Below are 13,374 nucleotides of genomic sequence, written 5' to 3'. Positions count from 1 at the left end.
ATAATTACTTTTGTATTTTTGCTGGTAGCAAACCGCAGGGCAAATAACAATGCAAACTGTGATGTTCATTGCACACGATGTTTGGATAATCTTCTGCCCATACGAAGCATTCACCTAAAATTACTAATTTACCGCTCAAGAATTGAATGGTTTTGTTCTAAACTGTGTTGTTATTCCTTTCCATTTATGCAACATTAGATTACATATGAAGTTAATACTAATCTAATCATGGTGCTGTGACTACACTTTAAAGCTACAAACTCAGTATTAGTAACCGGACGGTGCGCCTTTTAATGGAGTGTTGACATCTGGTAATGAAGCTGTGCAATGAATTGCAACACAATACATGATTAATTCTAAATTTTTGATGTAAATGGTTAATTGTATGCAAATAAAGGGATAAGTTTCTCAATGAATCATGACTTAAATATCTAGGTGCTTATATATGTTTGCTTGGAGAAATTTCTGTACCTTGTGCATTACATGACCATGCATCAAACAAATAAAACTATGGAATTTTAGTCTACAGTAACTAAATTAAAGATATTACAATATAGACGTTAATTCTATCGCTATAGACTATTTTTGATATTTTTAAATATTTTAAATAAAAATATTTTCAAAATACATTTTTATTTTCTTTAGAAATAAAGAGGATTGAATTTTTTATAAAAATAATTAATTATTAAAATAAAAATATCCAAGTATATTTAAAATAAGTAAATTAATATTTTGAAAAAAATAAATAAGTATAATAAACCATAACTTCATACCAGAAGCTAATATTATTCTGGTGTATGTATATATCCTAATTCCATCTAGACCCTATCAGATACGGAAATGAATTCGGCACGATAGTATTTGACTCATTTTTAGCATTAATTTATAAAAACTATTTGATTACAGAAGATGCAACATTAATTTATTAAAGAAATATTTGATTTTGATTGCATCGATAGTGATGGTTGTAACTGCTATAACAAGTTATATCGATGGTTATAAACCATTGCTATAGGATGCCTTAAGACCATTACAATAGAATCATATATACCAATGGTCATCAAAATCATGATAATAGCTTTTGGCGGTGCTACCTGCTGCAGCAGTTTACCAATGATTTTACCAATAGTTTTCTATAATTTTTGCTATGGTTTTTACCACTACTATAAACATCCTTAATTTGTTGTGGTACAATAACTATACAAGAATTCAAGCATTTATTGCTGAACTTTTAGGGATGAATCATAATATTATAATTAATGAATTGACCTAAATCGATTTTGGGGCAAAAATTATTTTTCCACTTTAAAAAACTCTATTTATTGATGACTTTGTCACAATTTTCTGATTCATCATTACAAGTATACACCTTTAATAATAAGCTTATAGAGTGATCATTAAAAATCTCTAGCTTTAATGACGATATGTTATTTTGTAACAAGTTTGACGCTAAACTTGATGGTTGTCAACTCACTAATGATGAATTTATGATTTATCACTAAAGCTAATGTCTTTGGTGATGATATTTGAAAATGGTCAGTGTGGGTATGTACATTTAAATGACGTGCTGATAGAGTGGTTATTAAAGTGTATTTCTTTAGTGATGATAAAGTATGTTGTCATAATTTTTGAGACCAAAATAAATGTTGGTCAATGCATTGATGACAATTTTGATTCAACACTAAATCATATTTATTTAGTGACAATATTATAAAATAGTCACTATAGTATATACCATTAATAACAAACTTATAGAGTGGTCATTAGAAGTCTATATATATATATTGATAATAAATTATGTTGCCATTAAAATTTTATAAATTAATGATGAAATTAAGATATCATCAGTAAAAGTGTCAAACTATAATAATAGTTTAGCAACGCATGTGTTAATCACTAAAATAAAGTATCGATCCTGATGTTCTGTAATAACTAAAATCAAGTATAGATCCTAATTTTATGTTAGTGTGTTGTTAAAACCAAACTAATCATCATGAGAATTGAAGTAGAGACACAGCATATATATAACTACGAATGTAAAATTTTAAGTTTCATTTTCTTTCATTGATCATCATAAATTGAGATACATAGGCTTGTCTATAAAATTGATGACTATAAAATGACGCAGATCGGAAGGAGATGCAGTGGGCTCTGATACCAATTGATGCAGATAGGGAGCGGATTGCTATAATTTTTTTTTCTTGATGATAGGCGAGGGCTAAACTTCTCTTTGATGTCTTTTTCTTTCTCTTTTCTTTCCTCTGCTAATGGCAATGGATGCTAAGACTTCATGTGGATGGAAGAAAGGAAGATGAAACCTCAGCAAACACTTCTGCAAACTCGCTGTAGGCTGTCAGCAGGCTTGGGGTTGACTCAAGGTAAAAAGGGGTCGACTCGAGATGGGCTGGAGTCGACTCGAGATGGATTGAGGTCGACCATCTCAGAGAATCCAGAGAGCAATTTCATCTGTTTTCCAGTTGGGGTCGACTCGAGTTTTCTTGGGGTCAACTAGAGCAAGTTGGGGTTGACTCGAGCAAGTTGGGGTCGACTCACTGGGTGTATCAGGGAACGAGCTCTTTGTTGTACCAGACGGATCGACCTGAGAGGCTCTGGAGGTCGACTTGGATCGACTTTGGAGTCAACTCGATGAAGTTGGAGTCGACTCGAGACGACGTGAAGTCGACTCGTGGTCGGAAGGAGTCGACTCTTTCAGAAAATCTTGAACTTCACGGATGGGCTGATCTTGTGGAACTTGATCCGGACGTGAATTCTTAGGGAAAAGTAATGGGATTTGGATTATAGGAGATGTGGGAGAAAGGCTAGATGATGATGGAATGATTTTAGGAGATTTAAACAAAGAAAAAACTTGATTCAAAGAAATATAAGGAAGAGATGGTGTATGGCTGAGTTATTTGGATTTTGGGAAAAACTAAAATCTATAAATTATATAGATGGGTTAGATGAATGGAATAGAATCTGATATTGAAGAAGACTACAGAAAATAAGAAATTAAAGTAGAAAATAAAAAGGATAACTATTGGACCAATGGAAGAGTCTCACCTCCAAAAGATCCAATCTTTAGAGAGGAAGGAGTCTCACCTTCTCTCCAATCTTACTTGGAATCTCACCAAGCATGTAGAGGAATCTCTCCTCACGAAAGAACATTGGAATACCCAGAGATTTCTCACCAATTTCGTCATCTAAAACTCTCTCTCTCAATTTTATTCTTCATACCTTCTTTTATATAGAAAAGAAGGTTGGAAAAGATAAAGATTACAACCAGACTTTACTTGGACTCAAAACCAAATAAGGACACTTTTTAAAATTCAAATCAAATGATAAACTTCCTAAAAAACTTGTCAACTAAAGGTTCGAAAAGTGTCACCCCTTGATTGTGCGTGGGTTGGAGTTTAAATGGATAATCTTCAGCCGCATACAATTCCTACTTTGACTCAAACTCCTGCTCGAGTACCAGCATCAGCATGAAGTTCGGAAGACTTCTCAAAATTCATCCAATCTCCAAATTTTATGTTCTTATAGTCATTGAAAGCTATGGATGTTTACTTTCCAACAAAATTTGAATCAACTTAATCGGACTTCTGTAACTTCCAAAATCTGCAAAATACTATATGGTGTTTTATCTATTACGAACTTCAACTAGGTCTGAAATCTGAATTCCTTCCACATGTGAGAGATCTTCATGGTTGAACTTCTCCACGTGATGAGTGATGATCTTCACGGCATTAGGAATCCTTCTTAATGGCACTCAATTACAAAGACTCAATCTTAAACACATGGACTTAATCTTCTCACTTAAAAACTCAATTTCACTCATACGACTAAACTAAATTCTCCACACATGACCCAATATGACTTGACTCAATCCTTGCATAACATGGATTCTTTTGATACCACTGTTAGAAGTATGCCCTAGAAGCCAATTTGGCTGACGCATTATTTTGTTCGGGGACATAAATTTATACTTGACCTAATAATAAATTTATTAGGATGGGCATTCTTTTCATTCATGTTCTTACGTGTCCATGAATCGTCCAAGGAATTAATAAGATGATGACACGTATTCTCAAGAGTTGAGAATTTGAGGCATGTGTCATTGGTGATTAATTTCTGAATTGCTCCTGATCGATGGATCCATCACGAGGGACGGTGATCGATCCGCTGAGATTAGTGCACAGATCACTTAGTCAGATGGATGAGTCTTGAGTCCACAGTGTGGGGACACTAGAGTGATTGTGTAAGTGCTTGTTAGAGAACAAGGGTACTGAGTATGACCAAAGCAAGTAGTCACTTGGATGTCTATCCACTCGTCAGTGACTTACTTAATGCTACAGTTGTATGGTCCTTTGACCTGCGATGCCTCGGCTATTCATAATGAGATTGCTGTAGTTTGACGAGCACATAAACATGGGCCCTATCCATTTGGATCCTTATGGTGCAGATTGACTGCAGTAGGTTCATTGTAGGAGTAGGGGTGCATCTACATGGAATCTATCGACCTTGATAGATTAGGAGAGATCCTATGTGATTTATGAGACTGGGTTCTTAAATCCTTGGCCAAGGTAGTTTTTGGAAAAAAGAGTTTTCCAATCTCGAACTGAAGTCGAATAAATTTTACATATGACATATGATGGGGTTTGACGAGTTATCCATGATCTCCATCCTGTCGGAATCCACGATAGAGGGACTGTATCATACGCTAACTGCACCTAGAGGTTCATCTATTCCATTCTGCTAGATTGCCACTACATGCTGCTAGGTGTCATTGGTGGATTGTGAGACTCAGAGACATTCACTTGATGATCAGTGAACCCGAATGAGAAGAGTTGGAATTGTTCCAATCCATTGAAAAGAGTTTCAATGATGTTGTGATAGAGATCACAAATATCTGACTACCAGACAGAATAGAACCTATGGAGTCACACACAATAGAGGATCTGATCAATCTAATGGTTGGCTTGTGATTTGGAATCACAATAGTTTGTAATTATCAATTTGATTGATAATTGGTTTAACCCACTAAGAGTTAGTGAGTTGAAGAAGAAATTAATTGCAATTAATTGCAATTTGATTGAATCAATTGGACTTAATTAATTGGACTCGATCTTATTTGATAAGGTTCAAGAGTCCTACTTGAAATAGAACTTCTAGAGTTCTAATTAGATTAGGACTTCAAATTATTATAGTCCTACTTGGAGTAGGATTCTTAAAAGTCCTAATTGGATTAGGACTAAAATTATATGAGTCCTAATTGGATTAGAATTTTTAGAGTCCTAATTAATTTAGGTCCAATAGATAAAGATGACTCCTAATTAGATTAGGATTCATGTGAATCAAATAGGGAGACTAATTGGGTCCTACTTAGATTAGGATTCAATGAACCAAAAGCCATCTAAATCCTAATTTGATTAGGATTAGAAGGGAAGGGTTCCTTGGATGCTCCCGGGATCCGCGTCCCGGATGGACGGGATGCGCATCCCGGATGGCCGAGACTCGCGTCCCGGGTGTCCGGGACGCGAGACCCGGTTGGGCGTAGCTCCTCCTAGTTTTAGGAAGAGCCATGCTTAGGGCAAGGCTATAAAAGGGGGGGCAGCCCTATAGTTGGACTATGGGTTCTTTTCTTGATGCTTGGCGTCCGCCTTCCCTCTCCTCTTCTTCTTCCATCCGCAAGGCACAAAGAGGGGCAGCAAGCATGGCTTCTTCTTCCTCCTCTTGGTTAGCTACATGGAAGAAAATAAAGAGAGGAAGGTGTTCATCTCTTCCCTCCTTCATCCATGGTAAAGAAAAGAAAAGAAAGCGTTTCTTCCTTCTCCTTCTTTTTCCTCTTGGAAGCAATCAAGAGTTGATTGCTTAGAGGAGTTCCAACCATCAAAAGGGATCTCTGCAAGGGAGCTAGCACCCTGGTGAGATCGTAACCTCGATCAATCCAGATCTTCATGTGGATACCCGTAGGGGCCGTACACTTGTGCGACTTCAAGCGAACCTGATTTCCACGATCATCAAATAGCGGTGAAGATCTACCCGCTCAAAGGTAAAGATTTGATCTTTATAATTTTTAATAGTAGATCTGAAAATTAATCAAGTAATTAATTTTAATTCTTTCCTTCAGATTTCATGATCTTCTGAGTTAGAAAACTCCGAATTTTTTTGAAATCTACATTCCTCGGAACGTTCATGAGATGAACGACCCCGCGCGCGTCTTTCCACTGCGATCGTCGCAAAGCGTGCATAGAAAACCCGACAACCACTTGGCATTCAATTACAAACATAAATCAGCAAATTGCAAATCCAAAATAAAAGGACTCAATGTGACCAAAATAAAATAGACTCAATCCAATTAAATGCTAGAAATTATGAACCCAATGTGTTTTCGGGCATTCCCAAGTAAGAATTCAAACTCGACGTGCATCCATTATGATATGGGCCTCGTGCTCTTGCATCAATTCCCCCTGCTGAGAAAGAACTCGACTCCGTCGAGTTGGAGCTGAGTTGAACTGAGGATGATAGTGTTATTTCGATGATTGACACAACCATTGAGGAAATATCAAATTAGAAATACAATTTAATGTGATACATCACTAATGAATACGACACCTACGATACATTTAGAGAATGAGATCAGGATGTCTTCCAATGATTAATAACGAGATAAAATTTATAATAGAAAAGGGATAGAGAATTCTTAATTCTAATTCAGCAAGGTTTCAAGTGAAATATACTCTTAAAGAAAAAACAATGATTTTCATTGTTAAGATTATGTAGCACTACCATGGTATACACTCAAATTGTTTGAAATATATTTCATTGATTATATGGATTAGTCTAACCTTAAGATGCAGCAAAGTGGGGAATGAGTCGACCCCAACATAAGTCGAGTCGACCCTGTCACATTATGGAACCATCTGGCACACCCTTGCAAAAATGGTACTGATGAACAGTAAGTGGAGTCGACCCCATGTATGCTTGAGTCGACCCTAGGAGTGGAGCCGACCCCAAAGAACCTTGAGTCGACCCCAGCCTCAAGCCTCAAGAAAATAACTCTCTGGAATTTACTGAGAGGGCCGACCCAAGCTTCTTTGGGCCGACCCCAGCTGGAGCCGACCCCAGAAATACTTGAGTCGACCCTAATGGAGCCGACCCCAACTGAATATGAGCCGACCTCAAGGATATATGCTCAAAAACCATGTCTCTGGAATCCCTGAGAGGGTCGACCCCAATGGAACTTGAGTCGACCCTACTGTAGATTGAGTCAACCCCAAGAAAGGTTGAGTCGACCCTAGTGAAAGCAGCTGAATGTGTAAGTTTCTGTGGTTCCTGAGAAGGCCGACCCCACTATAGTAGGGGTCGACCCCAGTGAAGGTTGGGTCGACCCCAAAGGATGTTGAGTTGACCCCAAGTCCAATAAACAGTAAGTTGAGTCGACCTCAGTAAAATTTGGGTCAACCCCAGCACGGGCAAGAGCATAACGGCTAGTTCTGTAGAAGTACTTTTTGACCTTCCAACAGCTAGTAACGGCTAGTTTTTCAAATCTAACCAATGGAGAGTGAGCAATAGATGAGGAAAAGTATTTAAAGTGATACTATTCATCAGAGGAAGCATCCTTTTGCAAAAAGATTAAAGCTCATTCAAGAAAGAAAAAGCCCTAGCATTCTTCATTCAAGTGCTTCATTCAAAGAGCCAAAAGGAAGTGGTTGAGCAGATTCTGAGAGACATTAAGAGCTCCACCAAATCTTAAAGAGTGAAGCAATCTTGACAAAAAAAAGAAAAGTCTTATCAAAATGATAACTATATTCTAAACTCTTCTTTGTAGCTCATAATTGTTATATTTGCTCATCTAGGAGTTTCAACTTTCTTCTTCTTAATTACTTTGTAAGGTTTGTTGGTGAGCCCGTAAAACCAATGGTGTAGGTTTGTTGGTGAACCCGTAAAACCAACGGTAAAGGTTTGTTGGTGAGCCCGTAAAACCAACATAGGTTTTTGGTGATCCCGGAAAACCAAAGTGTAAAGATTTTTGGATTGTGAGCCCGGAAAACAATCCAACTGTAATCCGTGGGATTATAGTGAATTTCCAAGGGGATGCTTGGAGAGTGGACGTAGGTGCTTAGGAGAGCACCGAACCACTATACTTCTTGTGTATTTGCCTTGTGTATCTTTCTATTTTCACTACACGTACTTAATTAGTATTAACTAAGCGATTCAATCTTCTAACAATTTAATTGGGAAACCAAAAAATTTAGAAAAACCAATTCACCCCCCCCCCCCTCTTGGCTTGTCACTTTGGGCAACAAGTGGTATCAGAGCAAGGTGCTCTCATAGTATTTGTTGATCTTACGATCAAAAGTCAAAGATCATGACAACTCAAGTAGGATGTTCTATGAGCGAGGGACAATTCACAAATGTACCATCCTTGTTTAATGGCACTAATTACACTTATTGAAAATCAAGGATGAGGATATTCATTCAAGCACTAGACTATGACTTGTGAAATATCATAACTAGAGACCCACACACATCCACAATTAGTATAGAGGGCACAATCATTCCTAAACCTGAAATGGATTGGAATGAGAGTGATAGAAGACTAGCACAATTAAATGCTAAAGCAATTAATGTGCTTTACTGCTCACTAGATATAAGTGAATTTAATAGAATATCCACATGCATCTCCACGAAAGAAATTTGGGATAGACTAGAGGTCACACATGAAGAAACTAATCAAGTTAAAGAGTCAAAAATAAATATGCTGGTACATAAGTATGAATTGTTTAAAATAGAGTCCACAGAGTTCATAACTGAAATGTTCACTAGATTCATGAAAATCATAAATGGACTAAAGAGTTTAGGTAAGTCTTATACCAACTCTGAACTAGTGCAAAAAATCCTCAGGTCTCTACCAAGAGTATGAGAGGCCAAGGTAACTGCAATTCAAGAAGCAAAGGACCTCAATACACTACAATTGGAAGAACTTCTAGGATCACTCATGATCCATGAGTTGATCATGAAGCAAAATTTAGAAGATGAGGTCAAGAAAAGGAAGACTATTGTCTGAAGTCTACAACTCCAAACAGAAAATTAAATCAGAAGAATCTGATGATGAGGAGGAATATGATGAAGAAGGAATGGCTATGCTCGCAAGAAAATTCAGAAAATTTATGAGAGAAAAGAAGAAATTTTATAAAAAGAAGCCCTTCCTCAAAGGTAGCTCGAGCAAGAAAAAGAAAAAGAACAAAGAAAAAGAAAGGAAAACGCCAATTTGCTATGAGTGTAACAAGCCCGGGCATTTCAAGATAGATTGTCCGGAATTGAAATGGATGGCAAGAAAGCTTAAAAAGAGGAATCTCATGGCTGATTGGAGTGAAAGTAAGGAGTCAAGTTCGGAAGAGAAAGATCAACAAGAAACGGCCCAAATCTGCTATATGGCCAATGATGATGAGATAGATTCTGAACTTGAATGTGATTTTACAGTAGAAGAGCTACATGATGCATTTTTAGAACTCATGGAAGAACACAAGAAGCTAATCAATAAGAATAAAGTTTTAAAAGATGAAAATCAATCTCTTATCAAAGAAAAGCTAAAACTATCTAATGACTATGAAACATTAAGTGGGAGGTTCACTAATGAAACCAAAAGTCTAGTTGCTGAAAATGTCAAACTAAAAGAAGATGCAGAAAAATACAAATTCTTAGTGGACAAGTTTACACTTAGTTCAACTAAATTAAATATGATTCTTGATAGTCAAAAAGCTGTATATAATAAAGCTGGTTTGGGATATAAAACAAATAGAAAGCAAAAATACTTAAAGAACATATTTGTAAAAGCCAAAACTGAAAATATAACCTGTCATTGCTGCAATAAAGTAGGACACAAAGCATATGAATGCAATTTTAGAAAGCCTAGCTATAACAAATTGAGTGATAAGAGTAAGCTAAAGTCCAAAAGAAACATCAAGTACCAACCTTAAAGGACCCAACATGGTTTGGGTACCTAAAGCACATTCTTGACTTTGATTGCAAGAGTGTCTTACAGCTAATAAGAGGGATAAATGATGGTATCTAGATAGCGGCTGTTCAAGACACATGACAGGTGATATAGAACAATTTGTCACCTTGGAATCTAAGGAGGGTGGAGTGATAACCTATGGAGACAATTGAAAAGGACTTATCATTGAAAAGGGTAAAATCTATATTACTCCATCCACATTTATAGAAAATATTTTATTAGTTAATGGTCTGAAACATAACTTGCTTAGCATAAGTCAATTTTGTGATAAAGGTCTTAAAGTCACATTTGAAGCCTCAGTATGCATAATTACAAATTCTAAAGATAATAGCATTGTACTTATGGGATTAGGCATGAAAATATTAATATGGTAGATTTTCATGATTTAGGCAAGAAAAATGGATTATGCTTAATTACTAATGAAGAAAGAAAAAGTAAAAACAAGTTGGCTTTGGCACCGTAGACTAGGACATGCTAGTATGGACTACTATCAAAATAGTCAAGAAAGATCTGATAAAAGATGTGCCAAAATTGATATTTGAAAAAGATAAAATCTGTGGACCATGCTCATTGGGAAAGCAAACAAAATCATCCTTCAAATTAAAGAATATAGTATCAACCACTAGGCCCTTTGAACTCATACGCATGGATCTATTTGGGCCTACTAGAACTGCAAATCTAGGAGGAAAAAAGTATGGACTGGTTATAGTAGATGATTTCTCAAGATATACATGTGTTTCATTTCTTGCACATAAGAATGAAACATTTTCAACATTCTTGAAATATTATAAAAATATCATAACTGAAAAGAAGCTCACCTTAATTGCAATTCGAAGTGATCATGGAACTGAATTTCAAAATCAACACTTTGAAGAATTTTGTAATGAAAATGGTATCTCACATTAATTTTCAGCACCTAGAACGCCTCAACAAAATGGGGTTGTTGAAAGAAAAAATAGGACCTTGGCAGAAATGGCATGCACGATGTTGTGTGAATCAAATCTTCCAAAGTACTTTTGGGCTGAAGCTATAAGTACTACTTGCCATATTTTAAATCGTGTTTAATACGACCTATTGATGAGAGTATAAAAGTGCAATCGTCATACCATCTTAATTAGTATTATAGCTAATCATTAATAATAAAATTAACTAATTAACGTTGTATTTGTGCTTCAGTGCAAGTAATCCAAGAAACCAATTAACATTGGATTTGAGCCAATGCCCAGCAGCCCGAGCTCAAGTCAAGCCAGCATCTTCACGTGATGGAGCTCAGCCCCACGATGCAACCGGATCTCTTCCGTCATCAACGGTCTTCAGCCTTCAATCCTAACATGCTCTCAGAATTTTCCAGCATCCAAGCCGCATCAAAATTCTAACTTCCTTCCTCATCGAGTGAGCCCAAGCATTCAAGTCCAGCCGGTCCATGCGATCACGAAAGACCCTAGCCCATTCCTAGCTTGATGCGATGAAGCCATCCACAGCGCATCCAGCTTCCACGCCATCAACGCGATCTATGCAGCGTCCTAGATTTCCTTCGATCCCAGGCGCCCGTTCGAATGCAGCCCAGCACTCCATCTGCCCGTGAAGCATCCCCAGCCTCCCGCGCCCGATTGCAGCACCCTCTCCCGTGATCCAAGCCTCCCACGGCCGCTCGTCCCAGCTCCTCAGCCGTGCGCCCATTCCGGATTCCCAGGATCAGCCAGTCTCGCCTCCCATCTCCACGCTCCCATCGTTCCACGATCCAAAGAAGGAAACCCACGATCAGCCATCCGTATTCATCTTCCGACCCAGCATCTGTTTCTTCTCCCAGCTTCTTCCATCCCGTGATGCACTCCCGCCTCTCAACGATGGTCCAAAGAAGGAGTTCCGAGTCAGCACCCAGCATCCCACGGCGTCCTCTCGTTGATCCCGCATTCTTCATGCGGTGAATGTCCCCAGCGCCCAGATCCAAGCCGTGAACGCCTCCTCCCAGCCAAGAGCCCTGTCTGCCCTCTTCCTCCTCCACGATTCCTCCCATGATTCAGCCGTTTCCGTCCGTGATGCACCAGATCCCGCGCCCGTTTCTCCTCCTCTCCATGTTCTGGCGATCTATAAGAAGGGGAGAACGAGAGGGGAGCAGGGGGGCGGGCTGGGTGTTGAGCCAAAAAAAATAGGGGAGGCCCTATTTTTTGAGAAGAAGGAAGAAAAAAATAAAAATGTTATTTTAATTTTTCTTTTGTTTAGGTGTTCAACCGAGTTACTTGTTCCTTGTTTTTTTTTATATTTTTTTTTCTTTCTTACTCTTGTAAGCTCTTGTCCTTTTATGCAATCCATATTCTAGTCTGCAATTTTCCTAGTACTATTTTCATCCAATTTATGATAAAGCTTTAATTTTTGTTATTTTTAATTTCTGTATTTTTAAGTTCCGTTCTTCAACTTCTGTATTTTTTTTATGCAATACAATTAAATCTTCCTTCATGCAATTTGTGTTCGCTTCAATCTTCTTGTTTTCATCTATTTTAATTTATGCCAAAACTCTTCTTTGATTAATTAAATAAATGCTTTTCAAATCTGAGTACCTTTCTTTTAGTTAGTTTCAATTAGAAAATCATATCAACATCCCCGACATAATGTTTTTTTTTTGTTATTCAAAATCGATTTTGAATCCGTGTGAACGTTTTAATTTTTATGCAACTACAATCGCCTCCCTGTGGATCGACCTCTTACGACCACTATTGTTCGAGTAGAAAAGGTAAGAGTAAAATTAAATTAAACTTTGTTTGTCGGTTCTAACAACAATTTGTTTAGCGTATTTTTGGGTAAATAGAAATCGGACAACAAAATTTTGGCGCCGTTGCCGGGGAGGCAAATCGAGAAGCAAGAACGATCACGAAGATCAAATCGAATTTTGGATGCCCGGAGTGAACGCACTCCGGTAGTAAATTTTTTTTTATTTTTATTAACTTCCCTTGTTTTCATTATTTTTAGTTAATAATTTCGTAGTTATTAAATTCTGAAATTTGAAATTTGAAATTTAAAATTCAAAAAAAAAATTGAAAAAGAAAAAAATTCCAAAATTCTAAAATTCAAAAAAATTTTAAATTGAAAATTTTGAAAAAAAATTAATTAAATTAAAAAATAAAAAATATATATATTATTTTTGCTAGTAATTGATAGGGTACAATCCTCCGAGGTTATCATACCTCTATTGGGGCTCCTCACGGAGTAATCTCTAGAGCTTATTCAACGGGCATTCGGAGATTGATTGACGCATAAGGATTGTGTTTAGTTTACATTCAAGTTATTGCTATATAAAAATTTAAATAAAAAAATAAAAAAAATAAGAAAATAGTAAATATAAAAAAAAAATTTGCTTG

Source organism: Phoenix dactylifera, unplaced genomic scaffold (assembly GCF_009389715.1).
Source record: "Phoenix dactylifera cultivar Barhee BC4 unplaced genomic scaffold, palm_55x_up_171113_PBpolish2nd_filt_p 000971F, whole genome shotgun sequence".
In the NCBI taxonomy this organism is placed as follows: domain Eukaryota; kingdom Viridiplantae; phylum Streptophyta; class Magnoliopsida; order Arecales; family Arecaceae; genus Phoenix; species Phoenix dactylifera.
The sequence above is the reverse complement of the archived record's forward strand: the minus strand, read 5'-3'. Positions refer to the sequence as shown.